The 21,080-nt window shown below is 42.2% G+C and overlaps 1 pseudogene; it reads right to left on the bottom strand.

Annotated features, from left to right (window-relative positions):
* Positions 1-458: 458 nt before the first annotated feature.
* On the bottom strand, positions 459-1,439 carry LOC143926096 (4-galactosyl-N-acetylglucosaminide 3-alpha-L-fucosyltransferase FUT6-like; annotated as a pseudogene).
* Between the last annotated feature and the right edge of the window lie 19,641 nt (positions 1,440-21,080).

The raw sequence follows: 21,080 nt of genomic DNA, 5'->3' as shown, positions 1-21,080 counted from the left end.
TAAAGTCTTGCAGGGATTTAGATTGACGCCATGCTCGCTCAAGAGCACGGCTGTATCTCTTGAGACTTCTGGTGTTGTCTGTTTACCAGGGTTGTGGCCGAAATTCCGCCAGCAAAAGTCCGATGGAGCCTACACACGGTCGCATTTTCCGATGAAAAGCTCTCATCAGTCTTTTGCTGGTCGAATTTCCGATCGAGTGTACGTGGCATTATTTACACAAAGCCACAGGTTTTCATTGCGCACAATTAAAACCTTCTAGCTGCCAACCTCCTAATGACCAATGGCGTCATCAATTAATAAGTAGGATGTCAGTCGTCTAAATAGCATCCTTGTTTGACCCTCAGTCGTCTGAATAGCATCCTTGTTTGACCCTCCCCCCTGCCTCTGTCCATCAGTATTGTGGTCACATTAGCTGAGTGGAGAAAAACTGAGGGAGAAGATAAACATTGGAATACTAGTCAGTACCAGTTTGCAAAAGTGTATTTGCTTTGGAAAAATAAATCACCTCTAATGCTAATGTTATAAAACTTGACCCGTCTGGAATTAGGGTTCCAGTTACTGACAAGCCAAGCCATCAGATGAGACTTTTTTGGGATTGTATAATTAGCAGCAACTTCATTCCGTTCTAACCACCCATAACGAGTAAAGATATCAGAGTCACTACGGTAAGACATAGTGAGGTTGATGAGTTTGTCCATGAAGTGCAGGTTTGGATGATGACTTGGAGATTCCAAAGTAAACCACACCCAATATTGTCCTTTAGGCCTTGGCATCTGTGGCATCTGCTGTCTGAATCCACATACATCCCTGTGATGAAAAATGACTGCATTTGCTGTAATATATAAGCTACGGTTGGCTGTTAGCAGGCACTTAGTACCAAAGGGTTTTGGACACTCTTCTAACGGGAACTATTCACCAAATGGCCATGTCCAATTCAATTTCAAAATTTCAAAATTCAATTCAGGCTTGGAGGGAGTTGAGGAATTTGTGCAGTTGGTGGTCATGATGGAAATCTCATTTCTTAGCAATAATAACTGCTCCCCCCCCTCCAAATGAAAGTGGTAAGGATTGAGTCTATTTCCTTAAATTTGACTTTAGTAACATATACTGGCGAATTACTCAGGATGTATAGAAATTGTGGTAAAAAGATCATTTTAAAAATGTTTATCCTACCTAGTAGTGTTAGGGGGAGATTGGTCCACGTCCTTAATGTGGTTCTCAGTCTTCCGATAAGAGGATCTAGGTTAATTTTGATGTAGGATGAGATTGGTTGTTGTATCATAACCCCCAAATATCTGAAGGAGCTGACTGGAAACCTAATTTCTGATATGTTTATTACTAATATGATTATAATTGAATAACATAAAGGCAACTAAAGTTTGGATGAGAAATATAGTAAAATAATGAGAATGTGATGATGACTGTAGTGCTGGCTTCATTATATACCTGAAAAAAAAATTGTCAAAGACAAACCAGTTCAATATAAACAAATCTGAAAACCAAACACATTCAAAAAGGAAAAAGTCAGATTATAGCCAAGTGTCAGCTAAACTGATATTTCAGATTTTGTTTTTATTTTTCGCTGACAAGTTGATTTGCATTCTGGAACTTCACTGTCTTTATATGACCACCGGGTTTTCTAAATATGCTCAACTACAGTTGCCATTACAAAAGCCATGAGATAATGCTGATCTCCCACCAATAGTTCATTTATAATAAAGAAAATGTATGCAATGCAGACATAACAGAGAACTAATTTATTGTTTGGGGTCTTGTGGGAAGGGCAGGATCAGACAATTTTAGGGAAACATCGCCATGAGAGACTCCAAGAGTTAGTGGATGAGGTAACCTACCGATACCATTCTGAAACTTTTTGAGTTGGTTTAGAGATTAAAGCTTTTGGCATTGTACAGTGCCTTGAAAAATTATTCATACCCCTTGAAATTTTCCACATTTTGACTTCTGAAGACAATTGGTTTCACTAGATTTTAGTTAGGGGTATCAGAGTAAAGGGGGCTGAATACAAATGCACGCCACACTTTCAGATATTTATTTGTAAAAAAAATTGAAAACCATTTATCATTTTCCTTCCACTTGACAATTATGTGCCACTTTGTGTTGATCTATCACATAAAATCCCAATAAAATACATTTACGTTTTTGGTTGTAACATGACAAAATGTGGAAAATTTCAAGGTGTATGAATACTTTGTCAAGGCACTGTACATTGACATTGTACTATTTAAAGTAAATTTAAGTAAATCTGGAAAGAATCATTATGCTGGGCCCCAATAATCTGTTACAAGCTGCTCAATTTATGTTGAGTTTGTGTAAAGTTTATGTTGCAAAAGTTAATAGTATTGGTCTTTATGATGCTGAAATCAAACAGGAAACCATTTCCCTGACTCTTCTTAAAAAACAACCTAAACCTACTTCTCAGTATAATGTATATACCATCATACTATCTCACTTTATACAGTTTTTGTAAGTGTAACATTGGGCATTAGTACTGAGTTGCAGAAATTCATTTGGTCAAAAGATGGCAGTGCCAACTAGTCAGAGACGGCTCTCTAATTAGGCAAAGTAGACGGTGGCCTATGGCCTCGCCCTCCTAGGGGCCTCGCTCCCGCCTACTTTGCCTAAAGAGCCGCCTCTGGCCATCATCATACATCCATCCCAGGTGCCTCCTCGTTCAGAGTACAGTCAGCCTGCCTCCTCTCTTCTATGTAACACCTCGCCCCACTCCTGTCCAGAAAACTTCACTGGAAGTGGAACTGCAGTGCAGGTGTCCTTCCAGTCAGAACACCAGCAAACACAGAGACCATCAACTGGCCTGCCCCGCCCCGCCTGCCCCGCCATCAAATCCTGTCCATCCTTTCTTGTGCAAGGGCAGGGCACAGCTAGCATCTCAGCACAGGATCGCCGAGTCTACCCTCCTTCCAGGGCGGGGCTTCCATTATGGAGGCGGAGCCAATTTGGCCTGTCTGTGTGCACTGTGCAGCCGACGGACTGAACTATGAGGGGACAGAGCCTTGCTATATGTAAGGTAAATGTGACTAGGGGGTGCATGTGACTGGAGGGGGGGGTGGTACAGTGGTGTGGTGTCAGTGTGCTCTGTGTCAGCTCTGGTGTCAGTGTGCTCTACCTCAGCCCTGGTGTCAGTGTGCTCTGTGTCAGCTCTGGTGTCAGTGTGCTCTGTGTCAGCCCTGGTGTCAGTGTGCTCTGTGTCAGCCCTGGTGTCAGTGTGCTCTGTGTCAGCTCTGGTGTCAGTGTGCTCTACCTCAGCCCTGGTGTCAGTGTGCTCTGTGTCAGCTCCGGTGTCAGTGTGCTCTACCTCAGCCCTGGTGTCAGTGTGCTCTGTGTCAGCTCTGGTGTCAATGTGCTCTACCTCAGCCCTGGTGTCAATGTGCTCTACCTCAGCCCTGGTGTCAGTGTGCTCTGTGTCAGCCCTGGTGTCAGTGTGCTCTGTGTCAGCTCTGGTGTCAGTGTGCTCTACCTCAGCCCTGGTGTCAGTGTGCTCTGTGTCAGCCCTGGGGTCAGTGTGCTCTACCTCAGCCCTGGTGTCAGTGTGCTCTACCTCAGCCCTGGTGTCAGTGTGCTCTGTGTCAGCTCTGGTGTCAGTGTGCTCTACCTCAGCCCTGGTGTCAGTGTACTCTGTGTCAGCCCTGGTGTCAGTGTGCTCTACCTCAGCCCTGGTGTCAGTGTGCTCTACCTCAGCCCTGGTGTCAGTGTGCTCTGTGTCAGCTCTGGTGTCAGTGTGCTCTACCTCAGCTCTGGTGTCAGTGTGCTCTACCTCAGCCCTGGTGTCAGTGTGCTCTATGTCAGCTCTGGTGTCAGTGTGCTCTACCTCAGCTCTGGTGTCAGTGTGCTCTACCTCAGCCCTGGTGTCAGTGTGCTCTACCTCAGCCCTGGTGTCAGTGTGCACTGTGTCAGCCCTAGTGTCAGTGTGCTCTGTGTCAGCCCTGGTGTCAGTGTGCTCTGTGTCAGCTCTGGTGTCAGTGTGCTCTACCTCAGCCCTGGTGTCAGTGTGCTCTGTGTCAGCTCTGGTGTCAGTGTGCTCTGTGTCAGCTCTGGTGTCAGTGTGCTCTACCTCAGACCTGGTGTCAATGTGCTCTACCTCAGCCCTGGTGTCAGTGAGCTCTGTGTCAGCTCTGGTGTCAGTGTGCTCTACCTCAGCCCTGGTGTCAATGTGCTCTACCTCAGCCCTGGTCTCAGTGTGCTCTGTGTCAGCTCTGGTGTCAGTGTGCTCTACCTCAGCCCTGGTGTCAGTGTGCTCTGTGTCAGCCCTGGTGTCAGTGTGCTCTGTGTCAGCCCTGGTGTCAGTGTGCTCTGTGTCAGCCCTGGTGTCAGTGTGCTCTGTGTCAGTGTGACGGACTGGGGTTTATATGGTCACAAAACAGACACCCCAAAGCAAAGTACATATTAATTTTTTTTTTATATTTCTAAACATGTCCCTTCTATTGTATTAATAACCAGTAGATGGCAGAGAAGGTACACAAACAGAGTCTATATAAGGCCACACACCATGTGACTGGAAATTAAACTACTTCCAGCCATAAAGTCAGTGGTCATATCTCATGCTGTTTGTGTGAGTCTTTGCAGGTATGTACTCTAAATTGTTCCTAATCTGTATTACCCTGTGATAGAAAGATTCCTAAACATCTTGAGCAGATGCAGAAAAAGTCTCAGCAGATTTTATGCTATAGTTTTGCTGTAATTAGAAGTTTAGAACAGCATGTGTCAGAAACAAGTGAAAAGTGCCTAAGAACATGAAAATACTGCATTAGTCAGAACAAATGTCTATGATAAACACTAAACTGTTCTAAATAGGTATATTTAAACCTGATTTATTGAAAATTGCATAGATTTATAGAAGCACATGTTTTCTGTTATTTAATATAGAAAAAAAACTATTGTATGTAAAGCTTATGTATTGCATCATACAGACATGCAATGTGCACCATCTAGTGGTTAAAAAAGAGTACCACCATGAAAATATTTGTATTAAAGCAATGCATTGCTAGTATGATTATTGCACACTTAAAATGTACCAGAGAGATAAAGATAATTATCTATAACACTGAATAACAGGGATATATATATGTTATTAAAATATAGTAATGTTCATTGTTATAACTACGTTTTAAAATACTTTAGTTAAAATCGGTATTATATATATTGTTAATGGTTATACACATGTGACTATAAAAACGTAAATGATGTATTGTTATGTAAAAATTAAACTACTTCCAGCCATAAAGTCAGTGGTCATATCTCATGCTGTTTGTGTGATTCTTTGCAGTCCACGCCAAGCTGATCACCTTATCTCATCGCGTCTACAATCATCGGCTCTCTTAATTCACATTTGGGGGCTCGTCCGGGATTCGTTGTGTTACCAGTGAGAAGGAAGCGTGAGACAAGCGTGAGCCTGCTACAGAGCTACAAGGAGAGTCGTGAGAGTCATCTGCCTCGTGAGTGCAAGTCTTCAGATTGCAACAGAGATGGCGTCTCCTCGTCGTGCGCTGATGTGGGATATCCAGAAACAAATTCATCTGCTTAATGAAGAACAGCTGCATAGCCTTGCTATTACGCTGGGAGATGAAAGAGACGTGGACATTCCATCAGTGACTGGTACCAACGAAATGGAACTTGTTGAATTTATTGAAGACTACTTGAGAAGTGATCAGCTGGAAAAGTTGGAAGATCAAGGTATGTCTTACCTACTCATCATCCAAGACAAGATCAATGAACTAAAACTTAACAAGGAAAGTACACCAACTGTGGACATTGCAACCGCTGCAAAAAAAATAAGTAGTGGGACTGCAAGGACTGAGCAGGTATCGGAGGTGGTGAGATTAACTGATGTTGTTGCTTTATTGCCACGTAGAGAATTTAAAATGCATGGTGGTGTAATTTCAGATCATGGTTCAGACATGAGTTACAGTAGCGTGTGCAGACAAATTGACGAGGGTCTAACAGAAAAATTCCCTGAATCTGAAATTATACGCACAGTGTTGAGAATAATCAAACCTGGTAATTTTAAAGATATGTTGACTGACAAAGATGATCTTACTGTTACTGAATTGAAAAGGTTTTTGAAGTCACATATGAGAGAACGAAGTTGTAATGAGTTATTTCAGGACCTTAGCAATGCTACCCAGCAAAAAAAAGAAACAGCACAACAATTTGTTTACAGGCTAGTGGGGTTAAAACAAAAAGTTCTGTCTACATCACAACATGATAGGCGAGAGCTTAGCTATGACAAAAAACTGGTGCAAGGCATATTCCTTCATACACTGTATCAGGGACTAAATGAGAAAAATTCTAATGTTAGACGAGATATCAAGCCTTATGTGTCTGATTTGACAGTAACGGATGACTTTATCATAGAGCAAGTCACCAGATCAGTTGATGAGGAAACAGAAAGGCAGAGACGCTTAAACAGTGCACCTAAACATAAACCTCTTACTGTTCATTCATCCCAGACACCAGGGAATAGCGAAAAAGACACCTTCCAAAAGGGAGTTGAGGGAGATGTTAGAGTAAATCACACTGCATTAATGGAACTAACAACACAGGTCTCTGCTCTCACAAAGAACCTGGAAAAGATGATGAAGCTAACTCCTATTGTTGGAAACCAAATGACTAAGCCACTAACCAATGTTCAAGTTCCAGATACAACTCACTGCAAGCCCAGGTGTGATGATTGCATTAAACGAGAGAGTCAGAACTGCTACCATTGTTTCTACTGTGGTTGGACAGGACACAGAGCGGTTGATTGCTTGAAGAAAAGAAGGCAGTCGGGAAATGACAGACGGTCACTGGGAAAGGGACAACCAGTGACCACCTCAAATGATCTGTCCCATGCTAAGGTAAACAGGGTATTCACCCACTGGTCAACTAGAACACTCTCAAAAGAGAATGGATTCTCCAAACAACACGTAGCACAATTAATTGGAGGAAAATGCCTACTGTCATGTCAGATGAATGGTGTACCGGCTGACATGTTGATGGATACAGGAGCTCAGGTCAGCATTGTCGGGAAGGCATGGTTAGAAAAGTTTCTACCCAGCGTCTCCATTAGGCACATACAAGATTTACTTTGTGATGACAACTTATCCATTACAGCTGCAAATGGTTCTATCATTCCATTCATCGGGTGGATTGAAGTCTGCCTGGAATTCGAAAGTAGTGGACATGGAAACTCAGCCATTTATGTGCCAATGCTGGTGAGTGACTGCTGTAATGACAATCCAATTCTTGGGTTTAATGTTATCGAAGAATTGATCAGAGAAAACCGTGACCGACCAAACAGCACCCAAAACCTGACTATCTTGCTGAGTGAAGCTATGAAAGTAAGACAGAGTGTAGCGAATAACATTGTCAATGCTGTCAGTCAAGCAACTGACCCAGGAGAAATATTCGATAGTCGTATGGTCAAAGTGGGGAAGAAGGGACTCCAGATTAAAGGAGGCGAGCTCTGTGAAGTCAAATGCAGAATTAGAGCGTGGCCGAAAGGAGGAATCATGCCATTTGAACCACTTCCCGAATATCCAGTCGAGGAAGGACTTGAACTATTTCCTTCAGTGGTAGATGTGCCAAATGGGTTCTCTAAACTGGTGAAGATACCTATACTGAACCGTGCTCAACATGACATCTACCTTCCACCCAGAACAGTATTGGGTACCATTTCTCCAGCAGCTGAGATTCTACCATTGTCTCCAAACAAAGACGATGGAAAGGGAATTGACCAGAAGAAAAGGGTGTTTCATGTAAACCAGTTGAATCAAGTGGACACTGGAAATCAGCTACCCACTAACAAATCTGTTAAGTGGCACCCACCTGTCAATTTGGAAGATCTCTCAGAAGAAGAACAGGAGATAGCGAGACAAATGTTATATGATGAATCAGATGTCTTTGCTCGAGATGAGGGAGACATAGGATGCATCCCTAACCTGAAACTGAGGATAAATCTGAAAGATGAAACTCCTGTCCAGAAACGCTACAATTCTATACCGAAACCCCTATACAAAGAAGTGAAAGAATATATCCAAAACCTTCTTGACCGAGGTTGGGTAACAAAATCTTCTTCCGCATACTCGTCACCAGTTGTTTGTGTTCGAAAGAAGGACAGTAGCCTACGACTATGTGTTGACTTTAGGGAGTTAAACCGAAAGACTATCCCAGATAGACATCCACTACCCAGAATACAAGATCTGCTGGATAGCTTAGGAGGATTTACGTGGTTCTCAATCCTGGACCAGGGTAGTGCGTATCATCAAGGCTTTGTGCATGAAGACTCCAGACATCTGACGGCTTTCAGCACCCCCTGGGGACTCCTGGAGTGGAACCGTATTCCATTTGGATTAACGAATGCCCCAGCAGCTTTTCAGAGATGCATGGAGAATGTATTAGAGGGCATCAGAGACAAATGTTGTTCTCCATACTTGGATGACGTACTTTGCTACTCCAAAACTTTTCAGGAGCATGTCAATGATATTAGGCAAGTGCTTAGTCGAATGCGTGAGCATGGTATTAAACTTAGACCAAAGAAGTGTGAACTCTTTAAACGACAGATTCGATACCTTGGACGAATGGTGTCAGAAGAAGGCATAAAAATTTACCCAAAAGATCTTGAAGCGGTATTACATTTGAAAAGGAAAGAACCCAAAACAGTGGGAGGAGTCAGATCTTTGTTAGGATTCCTGAGCTACTACAGGTCCTTCATTCAAGATTTCTCTCGACTTGCTAAACCACTGTATGAACTTTTGCAGAACACTGAGAAAGAATCTGCTACATCCATCCCCAAAAACAATCGGAGGGAATCTACAAAGAAAAACGGGAACAAAGCACAAGTGCCATCTAAAACACTAATTCAATGGACACCCAAACATCAAGCTGTAGTATCCAGACTGGTGGACATGCTAACCAATCCACCAATTCTAGCATACCCTGATTTTGATTTACCCTTCGTCTTACACACTGATGCTTCCAATGAAGGCCTAGGTGCTGTACTATACCAACGACAAGGAGAAAAACTTAGTGTTATTGGGTTTGGCTCCAGAACATTGACTCCAGCAGAGCGCAATTACCATCTTCACTCTGGTAAACTTGAGTTTTTAGCTCTCAAGTGGGCAGTCTGTGACAAATTCAGAGATTACTTGTACTACGCTCCAACATTCACCGTTTACACAGACAACAACCCATTGACATATGTATTGAGTACTGCCAGACTGAATGCTGTGGGTCATCGCTGGATTGGCGAGTTGGCTGATTTCCACTTCGATATCAAGTACAGGCCAGGTAAACAGAATGCAGACGCAGATACACTGTCACGATTTCCAGTGGAACTCACAAAGAATCTGAGTGAGTACACAGAGCTTGTACCATCTGAGGTTGTGTCAGCTATGTGGCAAGGGAGCAAAGCTGTTGACGAAGAAGAGGCATTATGGGTGGCTTCATTGACTCTTCACTCAGAAAGTGATGTGGCCGAAGAATTGCTGAAAGGACAGACAATCAGCCCAATGACTCAGGAAAATATCAGAGCATTACAACAAGACGATACCAACATTAGAGAAGTGGTCTGGCTTAAGGAGAACGACTGGATTCCAAACCACAAAGAAAAGGAGAGTATGACCAGCAAAACAAGACATTTGATACATGAATGGAATAAACTCAGAGTCGATGAAGGAATCCTCTACCGACACTCTGGAACCCGAAAACAGCTAGTTCTACCAGAAAAGTTAAAACCATTGGTCTTAAGAAATCTTCATGATGACATGGGTCACATTGGTACTGACAAGGTAACCCACCTAGCACGTGAACGATTTTACTGGCCATTTATGCAAAAAGACATTGATGAATATGTGCTGAAGAAGTGCAGCTGCATCAAACAAAAGCGTCCAAATATCACCGAAAGAGCACCTATGGGTTCGATTACTACCAGTTCACCTTTGGAGTTAGTATCCATTGATTATCTTCACTTGGAGAAAAGCAAAGGAGGATATGAGTATATACTTGTAATAGTTGACCATTTCACACGCTTTGCACAAGCGTATCCAACTAAGAACAAATCTGGAAAAACGGCGGCAGAAAAGATCTTTCAAGATTTCATACCACGTTTTGGCTATCCAGAGAAACTCCACCATGACCAAGGAAGAGAATTTGAAAACAACTTATTTCAGACATTGCAACGATTGGCAGGGATTTCTCATTCAAGAACTACTCCATACCATCCATAGGGTAACCCAGTGGAGAGACTGAACCGTACTTTGTTACAGATGCTTCGCACCTTAGAGGAAGAGAAAAAGTCAGATTGGAAAGAACATCTTCCACATATGGTTCATGCATACAATTGCACCAGGCATGAAGCCACAGGATACTCGCCATTCTTTCTATTGTATGGAAGATCTCCTCGTTTGCCAATTGACCTAATGCTCAACCTAAATTTGGAAAAGGAATCAGAAAGTCAACCAACATTTACTCAGAAATGGGCATCTAGAATGCAAGAAGCTTACAAAATCGCATCCGAGAATAGCAAAAAATCATCTGCTAAAGGGAAGAAGTACTATGACAAAAAGATAAAAGGAGCACCTCTTCAACCGGGTGATCGGGTCTTAGTACGAAATCTCTCTGAAAGAGGAGGACCTGGTAAACTTTGTTCATACTGGGAAGAATCAGTACACAAAGTGGTAGAAAGAATCAAAGATGGGCCTGTGTACAAAATTCAGCCTGAAAGTGGTAAAAAGACTATTCGAGTACTGCACAGAAATCTTTTACTACCAGTAAATGACCTACCAATTGAAGGACACATTCCAAGAGTACCGATGAAACAAAGACAATCAAGTAACAGAAAGGATACCAGAATGGATCTGGACCAGGAGGAGGAATGTTCAGATGAAGAAAGATGGTATTATCCTTCTATACCAGAGACTACAGAAAGTCATGATTGTGTTGTGTCTCAACCAAACTCTCAAAACGTACAGAAAATCCCATTAAGAGTTTCTGCTGAAGAGTTCTATCCTACAACTACCACACCCAATTTTGAACAAGAACAAAATGATGGAACAGTAGTTGGCGACCAAATCTGGGCTACAGACATGGTGGGACTAGACACTGCAGAATTACCCTCAGTAAGTCAAGACTTACCTGTGAACCAAGATATGCAAATGGAGAATGATATTGATGGAGAAGACTCAACTCCTGTCAGAAGATCTACCAGACAAGTTAAGCCTAAAGAGATCTTTACATATGACACACTAGGTCAGCCAAGATACAGACCAAGTCAGATTCACACCATACAAACTCCTACAATGCTAGCTACTCCCAGGTCATGCCACGTAGTTAACGTAGCTCCTTGGTGGCAACAAGTACCTATTTAGGTTACTTAAATCACTAAATAGTGTTCAGATACCAATTGAGTTTAATGTCGGGAGCCATTAACTGAAGGAGGGGAGAGTGTGACGGACTGGGGTTTATATGGTCACAAAACAGACACCCCAAAGCAAAGTACATATTATTTTTTTTTTTATATTTCTAAACATGTCCCTTCTATTGTATTAATAACCAGTAGATGGCAGAGAAGGTACACAAACAGAGTCTGTTTAAGGCCACACACCATGTGACTGGAAATTAAACTACTTCCAGCCATAAAGTCAGTGGTCATATCTCATGCTGTTTGTGTGAGTCTTTGCAGGTATGTACTCTAAATTGTTCCTAATCTGTATTACCCTGTGATAGAAAGATTCCTAAACATCTTGAGCAGATGCAGAAAAAGTCTCAGCAGATTTTATGCTATAGTTTTGCTGTAATTAGAAGTTTAGAACAGCATGTGTCAGAAACAAGTGAAAAGTGCCTAAGAACATGAAAATACTGCATTAGTCAGAACAAATGTCTATGATAAACACTAAACCGTTCTAAATAGGTATATTTAAACCTGATTTATTGGAAATTGCATAGAATTATAGAAGCACATGTTTTCTGTTATTTAATATAGAAAAAAAACTATTGTATGTAAAGCTTATGTATTGCATCATACAGACATGCAATGTGCACCATCTAGTGGTTAAAAAAGAGTACCACCATGAAAATATTTGTATTAAAGCAATGCATTGCTAGTATGATTATTGCACACTTAAAATGTACCAGAGAGATAAAGATAATTATCTATAACACTGAATAACAGGGATATATATATGTTATTAAAATATAGTAATGTTCATTGTTATAACTACGTTTTAAAATACTTTAGTTAAAATCGGTATTATATATATTGTTAATGGTTATACACATGTGACTATAAAAACGTAAATGATGTATTGTTATGTAAAAATTAAACTACTTCCAGCCATAAAGTCAGTGGTCATATCTCATGCTGTTTGTGTGATTCTTTGCAGTCCACGCCAAGCTGATCACCTTATCTCATCGCGTCTACAATCATCGGCTCTCTTAATTCACATTTGGGGGCTCGTCCGGGATTCGTTGTGTTACCAGTGAGAAGGAAGCGCGAGACAAGCGTGAGCCTGCTACAGAGCTACAAGGAGAGTCGTGAGAGTCGTCTGCCTCATGAGTGCAAGTCTTCAGATTGCAACAGAGATGGCGTCTCCTCGTCGTGCGCTGATGTGGGATATCCAGAAACAAATTCATCTGCTTAATGAAGAACAGCTGCATAGCCTTGCTATTACGCTGGGAGATGAAAGAGACGTGGACATTCCATCAGTGACTGGTACCAACGAAATGGAACTTGTTGAATTTATTGAAGACTACTTGAGAAGTGATCAGCTGGAAAAGTTGGAAGATCAAGGTATGCCTTACCTACTCATCATCCAAGACAAGATCAATGAACTAAAACTTAACAAGGAAAGTACACCAACTGTGGACATTGCAACCGCTGCAAAAAAAATAAGTAGTGGGACTGCAAGGACTGAGCAGGTATCGGAGGTGGTGAGATTAACTGATGTTGTTGCTTTATTGCCACGTAGAGAATTTAAAATGCATGGTGGTGTAATTTCAGATCATGGTTCAGACATGAGTTACAGTAGCGTGTGCAGACAAATTGACGAGGGTCTAACAGAAAAATTCCCTGAATCTGAAATTATACGCACAGTGTTGAGAATAATCAAACCTGGTAATTTTAAAGATATGTTGACTGACAAAGATGATCTTACTGTTACTGAATTGAAAAGGTTTTTGAAGTCACATATGAGAGAACGAAGTTGTAATGAGTTATTTCAGGACCTTAGCAATGCTACCCAGCAAAAAAAAGAAACAGCACAACAATTTGTTTACAGGCTAGTGGGGTTAAAACAAAAAGTTCTGTCTACATCACAACATGATAGGCGAGAGCTTAGCTATGACAAAAAACTGGTGCAAGGCATATTCCTTCATACACTGTATCAGGGACTAAATGAGAAAAATTCTAATGTTAGACGAGATATCAAGCCTTATGTGTCTGATTTGACAGTAACGGATGACTTTATCATAGAGCAAGTCACCAGATCAGTTGATGAGGAAACAGAAAGGCAGAGACGCTTAAACAGTGCACCTAAACATAAACCTCTTACTGTTCATTCATCCCAGACACCAGGGAATAGCGAAAAAGACACCTTCCAAAAGGGAGTTGAGGGAGATGTTAGAGTAAATCACACTGCATTAATGGAACTAACAACACAGGTCTCTGCTCTCACAAAGAACCTGGAAAAGATGATGAAGCTAACTCCTATTGTTGGAAACCAAATGACTAAGCCACTAACCAATGTTCAAGTTCCAGATACAACTCACTGCAAGCCCAGGTGTGATGATTGCATTAAACGAGAGAGTCAGAACTGCTACCATTGTTTCTACTGTGGTTGGACAGGACACAGAGCGGTTGATTGCTTGAAGAAAAGAAGGCAGTCGGGAAATGACAGACGGTCACTGGGAAAGGGACAACCAGTGACCACCTCAAATGATCTGTCCCATGCTAAGGTAAACAGGGAATTCACCCACTGGTCAACTAGAACACTCTCAAAAGAGAATGGATTCTCCAAACAACACGTAGCACAATTAATTGGAGGAAAATGCCTACTGTCATGTCAGATGAATGGTGTACCGGCTGACATGTTGATGGATACAGGAGCTCAGGTCAGCATTGTCGGGAAGGCATGGTTAGAAAAGTTTCTACCCAGCGTCTCCATTAGGCACATACAAGATTTACTTTGTGATGACAACTTATCCATTACAGCTGCAAATGGTTCTATCATTCCATTCATCGGGTGGATTGAAGTCTGCCTGGAATTCGAAAGTAGTGGACATGGAAACTCAGCCATTTATGTGCCAATGCTGGTGAGTGACTGCTGTAATGACAATCCAATTCTTGGGTTTAATGTTATCGAAGAATTGATCAGAGAAAACCGTGACCGACCAAACAGCACCCAAAACCTGACTATCTTGCTGAGTGAAGCTATGAAAGTAAGACAGAGTGTAGCGAATAACATTGTCAATGCTGTCAGTCAAGCAACTGACCAAGGAGAAATATTCGATAGTCGTATGGTCAAAGTGGGGAAGAAGGGACTCCAGATTAAAGGAGGCGAGCTCTGTGAAGTCAAATGCAGAATTAGAGCGTGGCCGAAAGGAGGAATCATGCCATTTGAACCACTTCCCGAATATCCAGTCGAGGAAGGACTTGAACTATTTCCTTCAGTGGTAGATGTGCCAAATGGGTTCTCTAAACTGGTGAAGATACCTATACTGAACCGTGCTCAACATGACATCTACCTTCCACCCAGAACAGTATTGGGTACCATTTCTCCAGCAGCTGAGATTCTACCATTGTCTCCAAACAAAGACGATGGAAAGGGAATTGACCAGAAGAAAAGGGTGTTTCATGTAAACCAGTTGAATCAAGTGGACACTGGAAATCAGCTACCCACTAACAAATCTGTTAAGTGGCACCCACCTGTCAATTTGGAAGATCTCTCAGAAGAAGAACAGGAGATAGCGAGACAAATGTTATATGATGAATCAGATGTCTTTGCTCGAGATGAGGGAGACATAGGATGCATCCCTAACCTGAAACTGAGGATAAATCTGAAAGATGAAACTCCTGTCCAGAAACGCTACAATTCTATACCGAAACCCCTATACAAAGAAGTGAAAGAATATATCCAAAACCTTCTTGACCGAGGTTGGGTAACAAAATCTTCTTCCGCATACTCATCACCAGTTGTTTGTGTTCGAAAGAAGGACAGTAGCCTACGACTATGTGTTGACTTTAGGGAGTTAAACCGAAAGACTATCCCAGATAGACATCCACTACCCAGAATACAAGATCTGCTGGATAGCTTAGGAGGATTTACGTGGTTCTCAATCCTGGACCAGGGTAGTGCGTATCATCAAGGCTTTGTGCATGAAGACTCCAGACATCTGACGGCTTTCAGCACCCCCTGGGGACTCCTGGAGTGGAACCGTATTCCATTTGGATTAACGAATGCCCCAGCAGCTTTTCAGAGATGCATGGAGTATGTATTAGAGGGCATCAGAGACAAATGTTGTTCTCCATACTTGGATGACGTACTTTGCTACTCCAAAACTTTTCAGGAGCATGTCAATGATATTAGGCAAGTGCTTAGTCGAATGCGTGAGCATGGTATTAAACTTAGACCAAAGAAGTGTGAACTCTTTAAACGACAGATTCGATACCTTGGACGAATGGTGTCAGAAGAAGGCATAAAAATTTACCCAAAAGATCTTGAAGTGGTATTACATTTGAAAAGGAAAGAACCCAAAACAGTGGGAGGAGTCAGATCTTTGTTAGGATTCCTGAGCTACTACAGGTCCTTCATTCAAGATTTCTCTCGACTTGCTAAACCACTGTATGAACTTTTGCAGAACACTGAGAAAGAATCTGCTACATCCATCCCCAAAAACAATCGGAGGGAATCTACAAAGAAAAACGGGAACAAAGCACAAGTGCCATCTAAAACACTAATTCAATGGACACCCAAACATCAAGCTGTAGTATCCAGACTGGTGGACATGCTAACCAATCCACCAATTCTAGCATACCCTGATTTTGATTTACCCTTCGTCTTACACACTGATGCTTCCAATGAAGGCCTAGGTGCTGTACTATACCAACGACAAGGAGAAAAACTTAGTGTTATTGGGTTTGGCTCCAGAACATTGACTCCAGCAGAGCGCAATTACCATCTTCACTCTGGTAAACTTGAGTTTTTAGCTCTCAAGTGGGCAGTCTGTGACAAATTCAGAGATTACTTGTACTACGCTCCAACATTCACCGTTTACACAGACAACAACCCATTGACATATGTATTGAGTACTGCCAGACTGAATGCTGTGGGTCATCGCTGGATTGGCGAGTTGGCTGATTTCCACTTCGATATCAAGTACAGGCCAGGTAAACAGAATGCAGACGCAGATACACTGTCACGATTTCCAGTGGAACTCACAAAGAATCTGAGTGAGTACACAGAGCTTGTACCATCTGAGGTTGTGTCAGCTATGTGGCAAGGGAGCAAAGCTGTTGACGAAGAAGAGGCATTATGGGTGGCTTCATTGACTCTTCACTCAGAAAGTGATGTGGCCGAAGAATTGCTGAAAGGACAGACAATCAGCCCAATGACTCAGGAAAATATCAGAGCATTACAACAAGACGATACCAACATTAGAGAAGTGGTCTGGCTTAAGGAGAACGACTGGATTCCAAACCACAAAGAAAAGGAGAGTATGACCAGCAAAACAAGACATTTGATACATGAATGGAATAAACTCAGAGTCGATGAAGGAATCCTCTACCGACACTCTGGAACCCGAAAACAGCTAGTTCTACCAGAAAAGTTAAAACCATTGGTCTTAAGAAATCTTCATGATGACATGGGTCACATTGGTACTGACAAGGTAACCCACCTAGCACGTGAACGATTTTACTGGCCATTTATGCAAAAAGACATTGATGAATATGTGCTGAAGAAGTGCAGCTGCATCAAACAAAAGCGTCCAAATATCACCGAAAGAGCACCTATGGGTTTGATTACTACCAGTTCACCTTTGGAGTTAGTATCCATTGATTATCTTCACTTGGAGAAAAGCAAAGGAGGATATGAGTATATACTTGTAATAGTTGACCATTTCACACGCTTTGCACAAGCGTATCCAACTAAGAACAAATCTGGAAAAACGGCGGCAGAAAAGATCTTTCAAGATTTCATACCACGTTTTGGCTATCCAGAGAAACTCCACCATGACCAAGGAAGAGAATTTGAAAACAACTTATTTCAGACATTGCAACGATTGGCAGGGATTTCTCATTCAAGAACTACTCCATACCATCCATAGGGTAACCCAGTGGAGAGACTGAACCGTACTTTGTTACAGATGCTTCGCACCTTAGAGGAAGAGAAAAAGTCAGATTGGAAAGAACATCTTCCACATATGGTTCATGCATACAATTGCACCAGGCATGAAGCCACAGGATACTCGCCATTCTTTCTATTGTATGGAAGATCTCCTCGTTTGCCAATTGACCTAATGCTCAACCTAAATTTGGAAAAGGAATCAGAAAGTCAACCAACATTTACTCAGAAATGGGCATCTAGAATGCAAGAAGCTTACAAAATCGCATCCGAGAATAGCAAAAAATCATCTGCTAAAGGGAAGAAGTACTATGACAAAAAGATAAAAGGAGCACCTCTTCAACCGGGTGATCGGGTCTTAGTACGAAATCTCTCTGAAAGAGGAGGACCTGGTAAACTTTGTTCATACTGGGAAGAATCAGTACACAAAGTGGTAGAAAGAATCAAAGATGGGCCTGTGTACAAAATTCAGCCTGAAAGTGGTAAAAAGACTATTCGAGTACTGCACAGAAATCTTTTACTACCAGTAAATGACCTACCAATTGAAGGACACATTCCAAGAGTACCGATGAAACAAAGACAATCAAGTAACAGAAAGGATACCAGAATGGATCTGGACCAGGAGGAGGAATGTTCAGATGAAGAAAGATGGTATTATCCTTCTATACCAGAGACTACAGAAAGTCATGATTGTGTTGTGTCTCAACCAAACTCTCAAAACGTACAGAAAATCCCATTAAGAGTTTCTGCTGAAGAGTTCTATCCTACAACTACCACACCCAATTTTGAACAAGAACAAAATGATGGAACAGTAGTTGGCGACCAAATCTGGGCTACAGACATGGTGGGACTAGACACTGCAGAATTACCCTCAGTAAGTCAAGACTTACCTGTGAACCAAGATATGCAAATGGAGAATGATGTTGATGGAGAAGACTCAACTCCTGTCAGAAGATCTACCAGACAAGTTAAGCCTAAAGAGATCTTTACATATGACACACTAGGTCAGCCAAGATACAGACCAAGTCAGATTCACACCATACAAACTCCTACAATGCTAGCTACTCCCAGGTCATGCCACGTAGTTAACGTAGCTCCTTGGTGGCAACAAGTACCTATTTGGGTTACTTAAATCACTAAATAGTGTTCAGATACCAATTGAGTTTAATGTCGGGAGCCATTAACTGAAGGAGGGGAGAGTGTGACGGACTGGGGTTTATATGGTCACAAAACAGACACCCCAAAGCAAAGTACATATTCATTTTTTTTTTATATTTCTAAACATGTCCCTTCTATTGTATTAATAACCAGTAGATGGCAGAGAAGGTACACAAACAGAGTCTATTTAAGGCCACACACCATGTGACTGGAAATTAAACTACTTCCAGCCATAAAGTCAGTGGTCATATCTCATGCTGTTTGTGTGAGTCTTTGCAGGTATGTACTCTAAATTGTTCCTAATCTGTATTACCCTGTGATAGAAAGATTCCTAAACATCTTGAGCAGATGCAGAAAAAGTCTCAGCAGATTTTATGCTATAGTTTTGCTGTAATTAGAAGTTTAGAACAGTATGTGTCAGAAACAAGTGAAAAGTGCCTAAGAACATGAAAATACTGCATTAGTCAGAACAAATGTCTATGATAAACACTAAACCGTTCTAAATAGGTATATTTAAACCTGATTTATTGAAAATTGCATAGATTTATAGAAGCACATGTTTTCTGTTATTTAATATAGAAAAAAAACTATTGTATGTAAAGCTTATGTATTGCATCATACAGACATGCAATGTGCACCATCTAGTGGTTAAAAAAGAGTACCAGCATGAAAATATTTGTATTAAAGCAATGCATTGCTAGTATGATTATTGCACACTTAAAATGTACCAGAGAGATAAAGATAATTATCTATAACACTGAATAACAGGGATATATATATTGTGACATTGGGGTGATTAGCTCAATTGGTAGATGCATTTTTTAGTCCACATCAGTCAGGCGGGTATGGTTAAGGGCCTGGTAGCCCACGTTTATTAGAAGAAAACAAAATATTAGTCCATCCAGTAGTCCCACGCAGGGGTCCAAGCTTAAATTAAATACAGCAAAATCAGAACGAAAATGCTAGCCCACCTGGCTACTCTTCAGCAGTACTGCTGCTATAGGTACTTGCCCTGTCCAACAAACTGCTTGGACGCACACATCTTCCAACCCTTCGACACACAGCACACGGCTCCTTGGACGCACACAGCTTCAAGTCCTTCACACAGCTTTGGACATGCACAGCTTCAAGCAGCAAGCTGCTCACACACACCACCATCCTACACAAATCCCCTCGTTATATGGGCTGTGTGCAGCTGGGCACACACCCTGCTCGCTAGCCTCAAGACCCGGACACAGGGTTGGAGATCCCATCCCACCCATAACTCTCAGGGATCTCCAAACTACAGAATCCCATCTGGAGCTAGCAAAACCTGGAGAAAACTGACAGAGCAGTTTTCTCCATTTAAACTCTACACTCTGTAGTCCTGCAGTCCGCAGATATGCAAACTCTGTGTCTCCTTTACCTCTAATTTCATAGGGACAGAGCCTCGCTCTGTCACATACCCCCCCCCCTTTGTTTCGATCCGGAGGGAGGAACACCAGCACCCATCATGATGGTTGGGACACCTCTGTGCTGGCTGTCAGCCACGTAGGCCCAACCCTTTTTCCGGGTTCGCTTCCAGGAACATTCCCCCCTGGATCTTAACAGGTTCCTATTGTCCTATACTCAGCCTTCCTCTTCTTTTGGGGTCCCTGGGCTTATTCACTTTTCTTGGGGGAACTCTGCCTTCCTTGAGCCCTCCTTTCAACTTACAAATACCCATTTTACCCTTCACCATCGGTATTTCAGGTTCAAAACAGTTTTTCTTGGTACCCACTGCAACCAAATCATTGTTTACAGAACGAACTCTTAACAGATCACAGCTTTCCATATCATCAGTGCTTTCCAATTCAGTGTTTGTTAGAAGAAGACCTGAGGAGGGACTACGTCCGACGGGACCATAGCACAGCTCCACCTCACCCGTTGTCCAACACTCCATGGGTACCTGTTCTAACAAACTACCCTGACCCAAGCATAAACCATTTTTTTCAGGTGTACACATTACATTGTTACGGCAACCAACATTAACACTTTCTCCCATAGTGTCTCCGGGCACCTTAACTTGTACCCCTGGGCCAGTGACAGAAAGCATCTCTGCTACTGCTGAGTCCATTCTGGGCCCTTCCTTCTCATAGCGGGTAAGGCAGTATCTGACCACTGCTCCGCCGCACCTCGGACCACACCAGCAGAGATTTTTCTAGTCACCGCCCCAGACGGAGAGACCTCTGATATCTCAAGCAGTTCTCTCGCGTGCCTTCCATACCAATCAATAACTAGAAGTACGCTCACAGAGAATCTGGAGATCCTGTGCCAAATGGTTAACCATTGGTCCCACCAATTCCACTGTTGGTCATGGTTTCCCAGCCCTGCCTGTACCACCTGGCTCCACCCATTGGTGCTACGCAGCACCACCTGGTCCAACTGCGGTGGAGATACCCAAGTATACAGCAAGTTCATCTTTACCAACTCTAGCATTTCCAGTAAGGTTTCTGTCATCTCTAAACATCCCATGTCTAAACACCAGAACTTTCTAGGGTCTTTTACCCTGTCCAAGACATGGAGGGGCTCAGCGACTGCAGGTTGAGAGGG

Source organism: Lithobates pipiens, unplaced genomic scaffold (genome assembly GCF_037356315.1).
Source record: "Lithobates pipiens isolate NorthernLeopardFrog02 unplaced genomic scaffold, aLitPip1_a1.2 Scaffold_10, whole genome shotgun sequence".
NCBI classification, from domain to species: Eukaryota; Metazoa; Chordata; class Amphibia; order Anura; family Ranidae; genus Lithobates; species Lithobates pipiens.
Note: the sequence above shows the minus strand (reverse complement) of the source record. Positions and strands in the feature narration are given on the sequence as shown.